This window comes from Garra rufa, chromosome 17 (genome assembly GCF_049309525.1).
Source record: "Garra rufa chromosome 17, GarRuf1.0, whole genome shotgun sequence".
NCBI lineage: Eukaryota > Metazoa > Chordata > Actinopteri > Cypriniformes > Cyprinidae > Garra > Garra rufa.
This window is the reverse complement of record NC_133377.1, coordinates 29064246-29081315: the sequence shown is the minus strand read 5'-3', so window position 1 is coordinate 29081315 and position 17070 is coordinate 29064246.

The following is a 17070-nucleotide window of genomic DNA, read 5'->3' as shown; positions in this document are numbered from 1 at the left end:
CTGAATGAATTTACCTTTTTTAAACACCTAGAATCAGTGACTTACTGACCCATTCATAAAATTCTTTATAAAAAATTTCAAGAAAAAGTTTCTTCAGTTTTTTTTCTTACTACTGCGTTCGTATGTAGTATATCATTTTTTTTTTTAAATGCATACAGCACCAAGTTTGACAGTTGAGGCAAATTCTTTAAACACTGTTTTTCTTGTGCTTGCAGGTTTGTTCAGACAGTCAACCTTTGTGGCAGCAAATGCATTGACAGTCACAGATCAGATGGACTTCTGGAAAGAGGGTGCAAACAACAAGCATCAGCCTGAATCCCATTCTGCCGTTTCTCATCAGAGAGCTTGTCAACTTTGACTCAAAACTACTAAAATTTAACACAACACAAACACATTTTTACTGTATGATTTTATTTTATTTACACTACCAGACAAAGCTTTTGAACAGTAAGATTTTAAATGTTTTTAAAGGTCTCTTCTGCTCACTAAGCCTGCATTCATTTGGTCCAAAGTACAGCAAAAACAATACACTTTTGAACCATTTTTATTATTTAAAATAACTGTTTTCTTTTTGAATATATTTTAAAATGTAATTTATTGCTGTGATCAAACCTTAATTTTTAGCATCATTACTGCAGTCACATGATCCTTCAGAAATCATTCTAATAATTTGATTTTCTGCTCAAAAACTATTATTATGATGTTGCTGAAATTATTATAATGCTAAAAACAGTGGAGTACATTTTTTTTTCTTTGATGAATAGAAAGTTCAGATAAACAGCATTTATCTGAAACAGAAATAGTTTGTAACATTATGAATGTCTTTATTATCACTTTTGATCAATTTAAATCATCCTTGCTAAATAATATCTTTCTATTCATCAAAGAATCCTGAAAAATCTAAAAATTAAATAATGTTTATCAGCATACTAGAATGATTTCTGAAGGATCATGTGATACTGAAGACGAGTAATGATGCTGAAAATTCAGCTTTGATCAAAGGAATAAATTAAATTTGGATCAAATTAATGCAGGCTTGGTAAGCAGAAGAGAATTCTTTAAAAAAATCTTAGTGTTCAAAAACTTATGACTGGTAGTGTACTTACTTATTTTTGCTTTTCAGTATGTGTATGTTTGCCATGATACAAAGTCTCTGTACTTTTAAAAAGAAAATGTTCAACAATTAAAAAGAATATTATCAGAACTAATGCTTATGAGTTATTGTGATTTTTATGGGGTTGGGGTGGTAAAAATCTTGAATTACAGTGCTGTAGGTTAATTGGATTGTTTTTACAGGTAAAAAATGTTTAAAATAAATGAAAATAAACTCTATAGTACTGATACTGTAATTGAAAATACAGTAAAAATACTGTAATTGAAGATACAGTAAAAACACTGTAAATGAAATTACAGTAAAAATAATGTAAATGAAATTACAGTAAAAATACTGTAAATGAAATTACAGTAAACATACTGTAAATGAAATTACAGTAAAGACCTTTTAGTACTGTAAATGCACTTACAGTATTAATACTGTAAACATTTTTACAGTAACTTACTGGCATCCAGCTGCCAGTAAGTTACTGTAAAATTTACAGCAAACTTTTTACAGTGTATACTAGTACATTAACCTTGCAATTAATGCTGTTAAAAAACAGAGCATTCCCCAAATGTTAACACATGGTTCAATCTTGGTTATTTCTTTTAGAAGCAAATACCTAATGTTCTAGAAATGTTCTTTTCAGGTTGCTGTAATCATCTTCTAATCCCCTCTGCTTTTGTTTGACAATCTAATAAGAACCTAATAAGAACAATGTTCTTTTATGGTTATTTTTGGGATCCCAGCACAAAAATTGTTAGCTTGGTCACATATTCTGACATCACCTTTGCATAGTGTTGCTACAACTCACAGCACAAACATGTGCATACACACACACAAGCACATCTCTTTTAATCTCTCTCTCTCTCTCTCTCTCTCTCTCTCTCGTGGGGGTGCATGTCTCTTAGTAACGATCACCCTCTCTGAGAAAGCAGGGAGGTTGCCTATTGGAAACACATGCTCCCTTATTGATGAACAACAGCTTTCCATGAACACATCACTCATTTAGCATCTTTCATTCACCCTAAAAACCAAATGCAAGATGATAAACTTCCAAACCATGTTTAACAATACAATATGGCATACAGATGCATATGGGTATTTGTTGTACTCTTGCTCTCTATCTTTGTGATAAATTGAAGTGTGAATTATTTTACATTCTTGTCTGTCTTCAGGATTTTCAGCTCTTGCAACTGTGTATATCTCTGTATCAGAATTCGTGAGAACAAGAGAAAAAGGGGGAGAAAAAGGAAAAGAGAGATTTGAGGGGTTGACATGAGCAGCAGCTGGTTGGGTCATTAAGTTCTTTAACCTAGATCTGCTGCACAGACTTTAACTCTCTACTGCCCTTTGCACAGTATGAGTCTGTGTACATCTGTGGACTTAATGCACAAATCTTATTGGTACTGACATCCCACTGAGAAAGGCAAAAATGTTTTGTTTTGTTTTTTTCACTATAATGCTTACTGTGAGTTTGTATTTACATCTTTTAACATCATGGCAGTTGATCCCGAAAGTGGTAGTTCACTCTAAAATCGAAATTTATGCCATAATTGACCCCTTTGTTACTGTTGCTATGTCCGACAAGCCATAGCGCTCTCATGCCACATCATGTTCTCACACAGTGTAAAAACTGACAATGCGCCAACAGACAAGACAGAGCACAGGTTACTTTTGGTATAAAACAAAGTCTCAGCTTTCTAATTTTGTAATTTTTTTTAAGAAATCCAAACAATAAGTGATGTTTTATAAACGCGTTTCGGGAGGAGCTCGCGCAGATAATTAACACGGCCAATACATCATTAGTAATCAGTCTCCCTATCTAATCAACACAGGGAAAATCCCTATAAATAACACAACAATCCTACCTTCCTCATCTCTTGTCTCGTCAAACCCATCCTCCACCCCGTCTCCTCACCTTCAGCCTATAGGGGGAGCGCTTATAGGGTTCGGGCCAGTGCTGAGCTCGGACCCCTCCCCCTGGGCGGGGGAGAGCCCCGGGCTCGGCAATTACCACCGAGCTCGAGGCCCTCTCCCGGACAGCACGCCAAACACGCACAACCTTTCACTCAGTTTATTATCAGTAAGAGGGAACTCGTGAAATACCGTTTTGTGGCTCGATGTTCAAGTGGCACATGAACATCATCTTTTCCTCTTTACTAGACATCTTTTCCTCAATACCACGACTGAGGTGAGTCCCTTGAGCAAGGCACCGATCCCCCATGCTCCCCGGGCGCCGCAGCAATGGCTGCCCACTGCTCCGGGTGTGTGTTCACGGTGTGTGTGTGCACTTGGATGGGTTAAATGCAGAGCACAAATTCCTAGTATGGGTCACCATACTTGGCCTCACTTCACCTCCTTTCCTCGTTTCCTTTCCTTTAGTTATAGCATGAAATAAACATGAATGAACATCTTGTGTCAACAAAGGAAATGTGTCAATACACAACATATTTCAAGCTCGAGTTACCGATGTTAATCCACTCACCTGTCTGTTTTTTGTCAGACAAAAATTGCAGATTTAACGTTATTGGTCAGATCGCCTGTCAATCAAACTTCCTGCAAAGGGTCAGTTATCCCCCTTATGCAGCTCCACACCTAAATGAAAAAAAGAATGACAAAGGAAGAATGTCTGAACTGTTTTGGAAAATCTGTGGAGTCCAATTATTTTGAATCCACTGACTTCCCCCAAAAATTAAATCCTAATTTGTGTTCCACATAAAAGCCATACATGTTTGAAATGACATGAGTGTGAGAGAGTAAAATTTTTAGTGTGTACCATCCATTTTTTTTTTCTATCTAGATCCTGATGTTGTAATAGACTTTGGTCAAATCAGACCAGATCAGAGCCATATTGAATTTAATGGCCATGAAAACAAGGCTGTAAGTGATAGACTTCAGTCTTTACAATGGCACACATTGTAACGCGTAAGTAAGCCTTAAAGTCATTGCACACTTAAGTCCGAAAAAAAATTGTATGCGTTTTTTCCATATTCATCACCTTTTTCTATCAAAATGCTTGCTACAGATCAAAAAATGCAGAAAATTGAACCTGATCCAAATTTTTTATGATGGACGAAAGTTTCGGAGGCAGTGTGTAAACATGATTAACACAATGTGAGGTTGTCTTTATTTTTTAACGTGGGAACATTTTGGACTCAGTGCGCAATGACCCTAAAGGTGCGTTCACACCGGACGCGAATGAAGCGGCAAGCGCGAGTGATTTACATGTTAAGTCAATGCAAAGATGCGAATAGCCATCCTGCGGCGCGAAACGCGCAAATGAGGCGGCACGAAACGCGCGAATAGCGCGGCGTGCATTGAGCGTTTCAAGCGATTGCCGCACCATTCTCGCAAAACCCTCGAGTTCAAAAATCTGAACTTTGGCGAAAATCCGCGCCGCGTTAACCAATCAGGAGCTTGCTCTAGTAGTGACGGAGGCAGAAATCCGAAACAACAATGGCGGACAAAATCACCGTTGCTGTCTGTGGTTCCTCAGAGCTGTACGATACATCTTTGGACTTTTGTAGAAACAGGAATAAAAGGGATCTTGCTAGGAATAAAGTGAGTGAAGAGGTCGGACAATCTGGTTAGTTTTAAAAAACGCTCTTTACTCAATTTGACCTACATATACATACATATTGAGACTACAAGCAAGCTAAAGCTGGCAAATTGAGCTCATTCACCTATTTTACAACTACTTTCCCGCTGAGGAGTGGCAGAAGCCCCTCCTTTGACGCGAATTCGCGTCTGTTGTGAAGAAAATGTCACGCACGAATGACGCGAATTTTACCGCGCGAATGGCGCGAGTAAACTCAAATGTTCAAGCGTTCAACTACGCGCGAATAGCGCATTTTTTCCGCGCAAGTCGCGTCCGGTGTGAACGCACCATAAGAGTGAGACTTCTGGTTCATTATCCACTATACAGGGTTTGCACTTGCGTCACGATTTGGTCAGTTACCTGGATGCGCCGCCATATTGGCGATACTCGGATGTAAATCAACAGCATGGATTGCACAGTTAATGTACTACTAAATATGTTGTTCTGCTAATTTATGCTGTGGAAGCTGCTAAATCATATAGAGAAGGACTTAGTAAGCAGGAAAGGCCGCCATAGTTTAAAAAAAATTGAGGTTAATAGGTGGTAAAGATATGTATAAGCAGTATTAAAGGGATAGTTCGAGCATTTAAAACATGAAGTTGTATGCAATCCTTATCAGCACTATAGTGTACACACACTGACCCACACTGCGTTCACCTCCCTGGTCAGAGTTCTGGCCGCTGGAAGTTTTTCAAGAAAGTAGTCACGGTTAGTTTCCGGGGCCTCAAAACTGTGCGTTTTTACGTGAAAAAAATATATGTGTTTCAAAGCTTGATTAATTTACATCACAAAAAACACTCCTGACAAAAATCAAACCTCAGTTTTAATCGGCACTATATTCTTTCCGTTTCCATCAATCCGCGCTGCTGTCAGTTCGCACGTTCCGATCAGCTGTTCCATTACACACTCGAATGACAACGACGTAAAAAGTAGAAAATAAACAATGGTGCGAACTTGTAAATTCCCAGGTTGTGTCCACAAGAATGTGCAGGGATCGCCGTTCAGATTCCATCGTTTTCCTGTTTCTGATATAGTTATGAGACAGCTTTGGCTTGTTGCCATCGGCTACTCTGCGGGAGCTAAAATATCCAGTATCAAGGATTTTCGTGTGTGCAGTGCTCACTTCAGCGAAGACGATTACATCCCCAACCAAGGAGGAAAAATCAAAAAACGGATTTTAAAGAGTTCTGCTGTACCAGTACCACGGGTAAGCTCTATTTACTAACTTAATGTCGCATACGACAGGTTTATTTTGAAGCTAACGTCGGTTTTTAGGGTAACGTTACACTGAGAATATTCTAACCGGGGCAGTGATAGCATTGACAATAATCGACTGTCTATGTGGTGAGAAAATCGGCAAATGTCATAACTAATGAATTTAATTGAATCTATATAACACAACAAAATATGATGCTTTGCTATATTTGTTATTGTCTGTAACTATGCGGAACGTGTGTCGGTATCATCGTGTTTATAAGTGTGCTTGAAGTCACATACAGGTAGGTCTAAACCAGGTATCTCCAACTCCGGTCATCGTGAGCTACATTCCTGCAGCTCGATGTTTTCCTATGACAGGACACCTTTCTCAAATGAGACATTCTGTACAAGCCTGCTAATTACCCGTTGATTTGAGTCAGGTGTGTTGCATCAGAGAAAAACTAAAACCAGCAAGACAGTAGCTCACGAGGACTGGAGATCCCATGTCTAAACTGTACAGTAAACAATCTGATGTTTAGACTCCTGTGGAAATCACGTGAAACGAGGTCTAATATAAAAATATATATATCGTCTGTTCCGTCTGACATTGTGCTAAAATTGGTTTCATCATCAGAAGTTTCGTAGTCAGACATGTTGTCAGTGAGTCGCGCTATCAACAGCTGATCGGAACGTGCGAACTGACAGCAGCGCGGATTGATGGAAACGGAAAGAATATAGTGCCGATTAAAACTGAGGTATGATTTTTGTTAGGAGTGTTTTTTGTGATGTAAATTAATCAAGCTTTGAAACACATATATTTTTTTCACGTAAAAACGCACAGTTTTGAGGCCCCGGAAACTAACCGTGACTACTTTCTTGAAAAACTTCCAGCGGCCAGAACTCTGACCAGGGAGGTGAACGCAGTGTGGGTCAGTGTGTATACACTATAGTGCTGATAAGGATTGCATACAACTTCATGTCTTAAATGCTCGAAATATCCCTTTAAGATATTAGATTAAATATTAAATATTATCTTATTTAGATATTTTACCTACTTGACTGGAAATAATAAGAACAAACACAAATGTTGTTAGGATTCTTGCCCTGGAAATCCTGGTTCAGTCTGGCCAACCACAAATGCCTTTTGTTCCTCAGACAGTTTTTTGCACTCTTCTGCTTTATTTGTTATATCTTCTGGCAGTCTATAGTACTCCAAAAAAAAAAATCCGTTCCAACCGATTAGTACAGCCCAAAACATGACAATAACTGACTATTTTCAGCAGCAATAATAAACTATATATGCAAGTTTCGTTCGGTTCAGTGGCACCAATATGGCCGATTGATGACGAGTCGTGAAAACATTCTATAGGGAAATAATGAGAAGAATAACACTCAGTAGCCTAAATGGTAAAACAGTTTGCACTACAAACCAGTCTGTTTATAATTGAGAAAATACATTAAAGTAATATGGTAAGACACACCAATTTACAATATCAAGTAGCAAAACAAGCTGTTTTAGACAGCTAAAAATAGCTCGACATGGATAAGACAGAATAAGCCAGAGCCATAAAATTTACAAAAGGCCATGCTTGTTCTTATAGAAGAAAAGGTGGATAAAGGTGAATAGTATGTTATTTTTGCAACTCACGATTATCAAAACTGTTTTGTTTTTGTCTATTCTTTTGTTTTTTGTTTTCATAAAAGATGTTTCATAGAGCTAAACAGTACAATCTACTGAACGCACTTGTGTGCTACTTCTATCCCTCCTCACAGCCTCGTTTTAATTCCTGTCAACAAATAAACATGGCGCTACTTAAAGTCTGTTTACCTAAAGCTGGAACTACACAATTTCTTCCAAGAGTTTCCCCCCAGTTTTCAATGGTCTAAGTGGCTGTGAACTGTGGCTGATAAAACACATTTCTGCCTCTTATGTCACAGTGGTCGGTAAACAATAAAACACCAGTAACCATCACAGCACCTACTGGTCACAGTGATTTAATATTACGTTTAATGGCGGTATTAAACACTTTACCGCTGTTTTTATTTTACGCAAATACTGTACCGTTTGTAAGGCGTGGAAGAAACAAACCATCAACCTTGTAATGGTCAGCCGCAGATGGTTTGGAGAGAAGTATCAGTTGTTCTCCTAAGTGTTGCCAGTGTAAAGGGTTACATCTGGAAAAAATTAAAAACATTTACACCAAGAGAGATGCGGGGGGGAGAAAGAAACTGACTGCGTGTGTGTGTGAGAGAGAAAGAGAAAGAGGAATGTAAGCAGCTCTTGTGAGCTTGATGTTCCACATCATTGCGCTGTACCAAATGATTCCTTTCATCTCTTTACTCTTTCTAGATAACACACACACACACGCACGCTAAGACTAGCTAAAACAAATCTGAGTTTAAATAATGCTGATAAGAATCAAAAAGAACACAAGCTTCAAGATGTTGTTGTTACTTTGGCCAGTGCTTGAGTAAATGCGAGCAGCGCCATCTGTTGGTTGTTGTGGATTGTATACATTAGCGTGGTTGAGCTTGACGAAACATTATGACCATCATTGAGGTTTTGTAAGAATAAAAAATGTTAATAAACAGCTGCCGATGATGTTTGTGCCTTATGTGGTGCTTCCAAACTCAATAATTATTCATTTGAACAAGAGCAGCTGTGTTTTTGTTGCGAAAACAGCTATTTAAATGACAATGGCCTTACCATGGAAATGACAGGACAATGTAAAAAGTATGCAGATCTCCTTCCTTAGGTCTCTAAATAAAGATGGGTAAAAAACTTTTACATTTTCTTCAATTGTATGTTTTTTTTTTTCATTACAAGTGGTATTACCAGCATTTCAATTTGAGAGAAATTTTAAGTTTAAGTGAAAATGATTAATTTCAGAATGTATTAATAACAACAGCACTCAAGTTGCATGACCATGTTCTCCACCAAGGTCCACAAATTTGCCTATTTGATTCATGACAGAGTATATTTAAATACTGTAAATACATACCTCCAATATACTTACAGTTAAAGTCAAAATTTAAATACACCTCGCAGAATCTGTAAAATGTAAAAAAAAAAATGTTTACCTAAATAAGAGGGATTATACAAAAGGCATGTTATTTTTTATTTAGTACTGACCTGAATAAGATATTTCACATAAAAGACGTTTACATATAGTCCACAAGAAAAAACAGATTCTTTGGTTTTTCAACATTTTTGTGTATTGGAACCCTTTCCATCAATGATTGTATGATTTTGAGATTCATCTTTTCACACTGAAGACAGCTAAGGGGCTCATATGCAAGTATTACAGAAGGTTCAAATGCTCACTGATTCTCCAGAAGGAAAAACGATGCATTAAGAGCCAGGGGTGTACATTTTTGAATGGAATGAGGATGTGTATCATTTATCTTAATTTAGCTTTTTTTTTTTTTCATTATTACTGCCCTTTAGAAGCTACAGAAGATACACGTTCCCCGAAAGACAAAAAGTTACATTTACCCTGATCTTTCTTAATGCATTGTGTTTCCTTCTGGAGCATCAGTGAGCATTTGAACCTTCTGTAATAGTTTGATATGACATATGAGTCCCTCAGTTGTGAAAAGATGGATCTCAGAATGATACAGTCATTGTTGGAAGGGGTTCAAATACACAAAAATGCTGAAAAACCAAATAATTTGTGGGACCTGAAGGATTTTCTGAAGAACAGCAGGCAGTTTAACTTTTCAGAACAAACTAGGGACTCATGAACTATCACTAAAAAAACAGCTGTGAATCATTCAAGTAACAACACAATATAAAGAATCAAGTGTATGTAAACTTTTGAACAGATTCATTTTTTTTTATAAATTAAACTACTATTTTCTCTTGTGAACTATATGTAAACATCTTTAATGTGAAATATCCTATTCAGGTCAGTACTAAATAAAAAATAACATGCATTTTGTATGATCCCTCATATTTTGGTAAGATAATTAACATTTTTCAGATTCTGCAAGGTGTATGTAAACTTTTGACTTCAACTGTATATCCAACTCTCATTCATTTTTAGACACAAGGTACAACAGCTGAACACTAGCGCATGATCATGCAAAAATACAGATGACTCACACACACACGTACGCACACACTCACACATTCACAGAGTAAGCACATTGTACAGTGAGATAAATTGGTGTTTCTGAATGAGGAGACCCACTCTACCAGTTCAACAGGCTGTTTTTCTCTGTCCTCTCTTACTCTCTCATGCTAAAAGAGAAAGAGAGAGAAAAGACAGAGAGAGGGAGTGGCCACACAGAAAGACACAGATGACATATTAACCATATTTCAGCCAAGGCCTTTTTGTTTTGATAGTCCATTTGAAATAAAACACCTAGAAGCAAACACTGAATGATGCACCTGTTACTTTAGCAATGCATTATGCAGCCCAGTGCTGCATGGTGCATGTTTGAAAAGTATAGACAAGCGTTTGAGGTTAAAAAGTATATAAATTGTAATATTTTTTTAGAAAATAACTGATCGTTTCACTAGATAGGACTCTTCTTCCTCAGCTGGGATCGTTTAGAGCCCTTTAAAGCTGCATTTAAACTGCATTTTCAGTTCAAACTCGAGGGCACCACAGAAGTCCAGTATATGGAAAGAAATCCTAAAAGGTTTTCCTCAAAAACATAATTTCTTTACGACTGAAGAAAGAAAGAAATGAACATCTTAGATGACAAGGGGGTGAATACATTATCTGTAGATTTTTTCCTTTTGGAGCATCGGTAAGTGTTTGAACCTTATGTAATAGTTGCATATGAGTCCCTCAGGTGTCCTCAGTGTGAAAAGATGGATCTCAAAATCATACAGTCATTGTTGGAAAGGGTTCAAATACACTAAAATGATGAAAAACCAAAAACTCTGTGTTTGGAACAAACAAACTTTTGGTAAAATAATGAACATTCTGCATATTCTGCAAGGTGTATGTCAATTTTTGACTTCAACTGTAGATAGATAGACTTTTAATTACATCCATCAGAACGTTTCCATTAGAATGCTGATTTACTTATATATTGTTTTTGAAAAGATTGAGCAGAGGCTTTTTGCTGGGTGGCCTGCAGGGTCATCCTGGGGTCATATGAAAGACAGATGGAAATCTCTTGGTTTCAGAAGACGGCTGGATGGGTCAGAGGGGGAATGGTCAGGAATGCAACTCCAGTTATAGTTTCTATGCACCAGAAAACTACACGGGAAGTTAAGCCAAGGAATGCCATCTGAAATAGTCTCTGCTCCCTGTGAGGTGGTACCGGGTACAGTGAGGAATGTCACCCATAACAGTTTCTCAATTTTTGAGTGCACATGTCAAACAAAGAGAAAGAACGAGAGTGAGAATTAGAAAAGAGGAAATATCCAGGAATGTGGTTTCCACAGTATCATTCAACACTATGTTAAAGAGGCTGTACAGGAAGGATTTGTGAAATATCTATGTCACCAGCCCTGCTGCATTCTTGGGGGACTCCCTCTCTTCCACAGGGATCGAAACCATTCATACTCCACATGCTAGCCACATTACATTCAGTTAATATGCACCCAACACCAGGTAAAGAAAGAGTTGCGCAAAACATGTTTCTAGCAAAACTGTATATATATGCACTTATAGTAAGGGTTTTTCGACAAATATTGAAAAATTATATATATACATATACATTTTTTGAGAGATATTAATCTAACAAACACATACATAAACTGTGCACCCAATACTGGTATGTGATTAGGGGTAAAACATTTACTTGAGAGTGAGAGCGACATACCAGTCTTTGAGTATTGAGGAAACCAGAGCCGAAATACAAACAAACCCACTGAATGTTTTCACTAAATCTATATCTATATTGCTTCCTTTCTATCTTTCTCTCTGTCTGTCTAACTAAGGTTTCAAAATAAGAAGCAATTCAAAAATAAGATAAGTAGTGTTAGATATACTTTCTGGTTGTCAAAATTAATGGAACATGTTTACTGTTAATATAACATATTTGAGAGAATGTGACATTATACATCCATGAAAAATTACCTCAACACCAGTCAAGTGCCTCTGAAAGGTAAAGTTAGTCCTGAGAAAAGGCATAACATCATTTATTTGCAGGTGTTGCTTTAATATTTTGTATATAATGCAATAAAATGTGTACAAAAGAGTGTATGTGTGTCTGTGTTTCTCATTGTCTGGCTTTGCGTGAACTCTGTGTATTCCAGCTTATGACAGTTAGGGTATGTTGAAAAACTCCCATCTTATTTTCTTCTCCAACTTTGAAATCGCCCTACATCGCTGTTTTACCTTTTTTGTAAAGGATGTTTGATATTCTTTGCATGTTAACATGTTAACTTTGTAAACACTGGGTCTGTACTTCTGCAGCAATGTAGGATGATTTTGAAGTTGGAGGAGAAAATGAGATGGGAGTTTTTCGACATACCCTAACTGTATTGAACTGGAATACACAGAGTTCACACAGAGCTAGACAAGATGAGAATTTGGAGTTAAAAAGTATATAAATTGTAATTTTTTTTTAAAGAAAATAACCGATTGTTCTGCTAGATAAGACCCTTATTCCATGGCTGGGATTGTTTAGAGCCCTTTGAAGCTGCATTTAAACTGCATTTTGGAAGATCAAACTCGTGGGCACCATAGTCCACTATATGGAGAAAAATCCTGAAAAGTTTCCCTCAAAAAAATTTTTTTGCGACTGAAGAAATAAAGACATGAACATCTTGGATGACAAGGGGGTTAGTACATTATCTGTTATTTTTTTGTTTTGAAAGTAAACTACTCCTTTAAGAGCCAGGGGTGTACACTAAAGATGTGAACATTTTTCTTATTTTGCCTAAATATCCTATTTTTTAATTTAGTACTGCCCTTCAGAAGCTACAGAAAATAGTTACATGTTTCCCAGAAGACAAAATAAGGTAAATATACCCTGATTTTCAAATTCACAAAGTTTTCACCCCCAGCTCTTAATGCATCGTGTTTCCTTTTGAAGCATCAGTGAGCGTTTAAACCTTCTGCAATAGTTGCATATGAGTCCCTCAGTTATCCTCAGTGTGAAAAGATGAATCTCAGAACCTTACAGTCATTTTAGGAAAATGTTCAAATACACAAATATGCTGAAAAACCAAAGAATTTGTGGGACCTGGAGGATTTTTCTGATGAACAGCAGGCAGTTTACCGGTTCAGGACCAACAAGAGACTCAGCAACTAAAAAAATAATAATAATAACAATTAAAAAAAAAATCTATTTAAAAATATCTATTTATCTGTCCGTCCGTCCGTCTATCTATCTATCTATCTATCTATCTATCTATCTATCTATCTATCTATCTATCTATCTATCTATCTATCTATCTATCTATCTATCTATCTATCTATCTATTATATATGTATATAAGCCTTCAAAGTTATACAGTGCGTGTGAGTGTATGTATATGTAAGCAAGCAGATTTTCAGTTTGCAGTCTATCATTTCAGCAATAATATCGCAACTGATATCCAATGTTATGCTATATTAAAGCTTCGATATTAATCTATTTATATTAAAGCAGCATTATTGCAAATTACATTAAACATCACTGTGGAAATGTATGCATTGTATGCTCAAACATATTTATCTTTCCTAAATAATTGTGATTTATATACAATGTACTGCATATCTGTGATTGTCTTTGTGAACGAGAGAGGAAGACCCAAACAGAGACTGAAAGAGATACTTCAAGCTAATAAAAAATGTGTATGAATCTTGATGGTTCACCGTGTACCTGCATGTGTGTGGTGAAAGCACTGGAACATTGTTGGCCAATAGTACAGTAGAAACTGGCGTCAGTCCACATTTCCGTTTATCGCTAAACTCTTGCTTCAGAACAAGCTGGGAGTGACAAAATGTTGCAAGACCTCGAGGGATTCCCTCCAAGAATGCCAGTACCCTGAGACTGCCTACAAATGTAATCTAAACTGATCAAAGTGATATGAGTAACACAGAGGCCTTGGGATTGTTCAGCTCTTTGTCTCAATATCCTTTCTAATGCAGTCAACCAAAGTGAAATATAGCTTCACACCACAGTTGTCAAACCATTAGTTGTCCATTCACTGTAAAATGCAGTCAAACTAACACAAGTCAGTGTTCTGCTCATAGCCTACACACTGCATTCTATATTCATAAGAATGACAGCCCAGAATAATGTTTCTATTGTCATTTCTGCAACATTTAAGACCGGCATGCTGCATCTCTCCACTGTTTGGTGAAGTGGGAACACTGCTCTTCTGTGTGAAGCTGACTTTGCCCGATATGAAATTGTTTTAGCTAGAGCCTCGATTAATTGCGACGTTCCGTCTATCAATAGACATTGACATAGTAGTGGAGGGTTGGGCTCGTTTGTTCAGATCACACAAGAATGCTCCCCACCTTGAAAAAAAAAGAAAAAAGTTTCAGCGAAGAAAGAGCGACTCGATGTTCGTTCCCAGGGCAACCGCAAGCCCAGCCTACCGCCATAGTAGAATTACCTGAATTCTCCTCACGTGACCGATCCCCGGGCCTTTCGACCAATCAGAAGACAGGACAGGTGCACTCATGGTAGTTTCGGAGGTGGAATCTCAGGTACTCTTGTAAACTGCGACGGCACTATAAAGTCTTTCACGTAAGTTCAAATTTTGCGTGGCATATTCAGAACCTCCTCCAGGTGATGTTGGGCAAAGGATGATGTTACGTTTTCTCACAGACTGAGATATATCTATTCAGTCGAGTTATGCGCAGAGCTGCGTCTCAGTGATTGAAGTCTTCGGATATGTGGGAGTGAAAGATGATTTTCACGCACCGTGATTTCTTCTGAGGATTCAGCGTCTCTGTTGTCTCAACACACCTTTCTTTCATTTAGAGGAACCTCGGGCTGCGTTTATCTTGTTCTCATCAATTTTGTGCAGGTGAGTCGCTCAGGCTGATGATCAGGTTCGTTGTTGTGGCATGAATCATCACCTGTTAAAGACTCTCTTGAGCTTATGGCGCTGTAAACCTGTTCTGCATCACAGGACAATATCCTAGGTTGTTTGTCTTGTATGACGTGAAGCTCATTTGTTTTGTACAAATGTAGTTATTCATAAATAAAATGGCATTCATACAGAATTTGACGTAAATACACATATAAGTCCATATACTATGTCTTAATTAAAGGTTATTTTGATTTTTGTATGGCAGTAGAAATATGTCAGAGGTGGTGTAACTGACATTTAAAAACAACAACAGTAACAACAAAAATGATAAAACAGTTTGGAAAAATACTTCATTGTGATTTATTATTAGGCAATTTCTATAGAAAAATCTGTAAAGCAAGTTTAATCAATCAATCAATGGTGTCATCAACATGCAAGAAGCCATTTTGTTGTCATGTGACAAAATCAAAAAACATGGACGACTCTTTTAGAGTAATACTACAAGAAAGAAAAGATCTTTAAGAAAAGTAAACTATAGGCCAGGCCTATATGTAACTCTCATGACAAATATCTTATTAAACCAGAACTTTGGAAGAAAATGGTACATATTCATAATGAATGAAACCAACATGAACACAAAGTTTACATTTCTAACATAACATAATGTATCCAGAGAAGGGTGGAGATATAGGCCTAGCCTATTTCAATAAAGCATATTAAACCTAATCTATTACACACCAATCTCAGATTACACTGTGTTGTTGTTATTCTTGAATAGACGTGTTGTGTCTATTGTTGTTCTTACGTCATAGCGTCATAAGCGTGGGTTAATAGATTACAATTAAATGGTAGGTACACCTAAAAATAGCTACAACATAGTTCTCCCTGGTTTAACCTAATGTTAAAGTAGTAACTACTGTATTTATTTATTGTCTGTTTAGTTTTCACAATGACTGAGAAAACAGCTCCCTGGTGGAGGTCTTTCGTGGGCAAGAGGAGAAAGCAAGCCAGAGAATCGGCGGCGAACTTGGAACAGGACCTCCGGAATCAGCCTTCAGCAGGGTCCACACAGCATCCCTCCGCTGAGCCGGACCAACGGCTCACTTCGTCGAAACGTCCAACGAAGGAAGCGGACAACTGCTTACCGAGCGACGAAACATATGACGACTCCGCTGTTCAGCCCACTTTTAACGAGAGCTCCAATCGCCGTAATCTCACCGTGTCCCGCTCCGGACGCTTCAAAGAGAAACGGAAGACGCGAGCGAGTCTTCCGCAGAACCACGGAGATGATGATAATCCCGCTGCAGCCAGATCAACCGAAGTCCACTCAACGCGCTGACTGCAAACCGATGGAAGAGCACTAAATACGGCACTACCTCCTGACACTGTTGAACTCAATTTGACTCATGAATGCACTTATATGAAGTTATGAGGATGGCTTTTTGGAGTAAGTTAATCATATCACAGAAGCTTTATTTTCCAAATGCTGGAAATGACACTTCCCTGCCGAAAAAGAAACGTAACTGGTTTCTTAGCCTAGTCAGGCTAGTCTTTTGCAGGTTTTAGAAAGGTTTTGGGCACTTTACAACTGGTCTAGCTGGGAGACCAGGAAGACTAGCTAGACCAGCCTTAACCAGCTAAAACCACAATCCCAACAGGGTTATTGGACATTCAGCAGAATTATTTTTGTGAAGGATACAACTGTTTTAGAGCTTTGTCATACATAATTTGCACTGTTTTGTGGTGTTACTGCAATATTTTATGAAGGACTGTACATCAGAAGGATTTATCAGCAATTATTTTTAATGGTAATCAATGTGCTATAAGCACAGCCTTATCATGACTTGTTTTTAATGCTTGTGCATGCATGTCACAGATTGTTTAAGGGGGTTAGGGTGGTGGTCCTCTCCGTCCAAAATCAGATTATTACCGTATATGCCATGATAGTCATGCATCCAACATGTCAGAAATCAAAGCCATGCGTTTTCTTGTGTAGTGTGTTTTATTGAATCCAGGACACCTTGATAGTAGCGCTGCATTCTTCCATTGCAAAAGCAGTAGTGGTACATTTTCATTAGACAAACCAAAGATTATATTCTTATAATGTTTAGTTAAAAATCTATAAGTAAAGATACAACAGAGATGTCAAGACTAAGCTGTTAGTTTAGCAAACAGTGTTTACAGTAGTTATATGAGTGTATTATTGAAGACATTATCAAGTTGAATTTGGTACTTTAC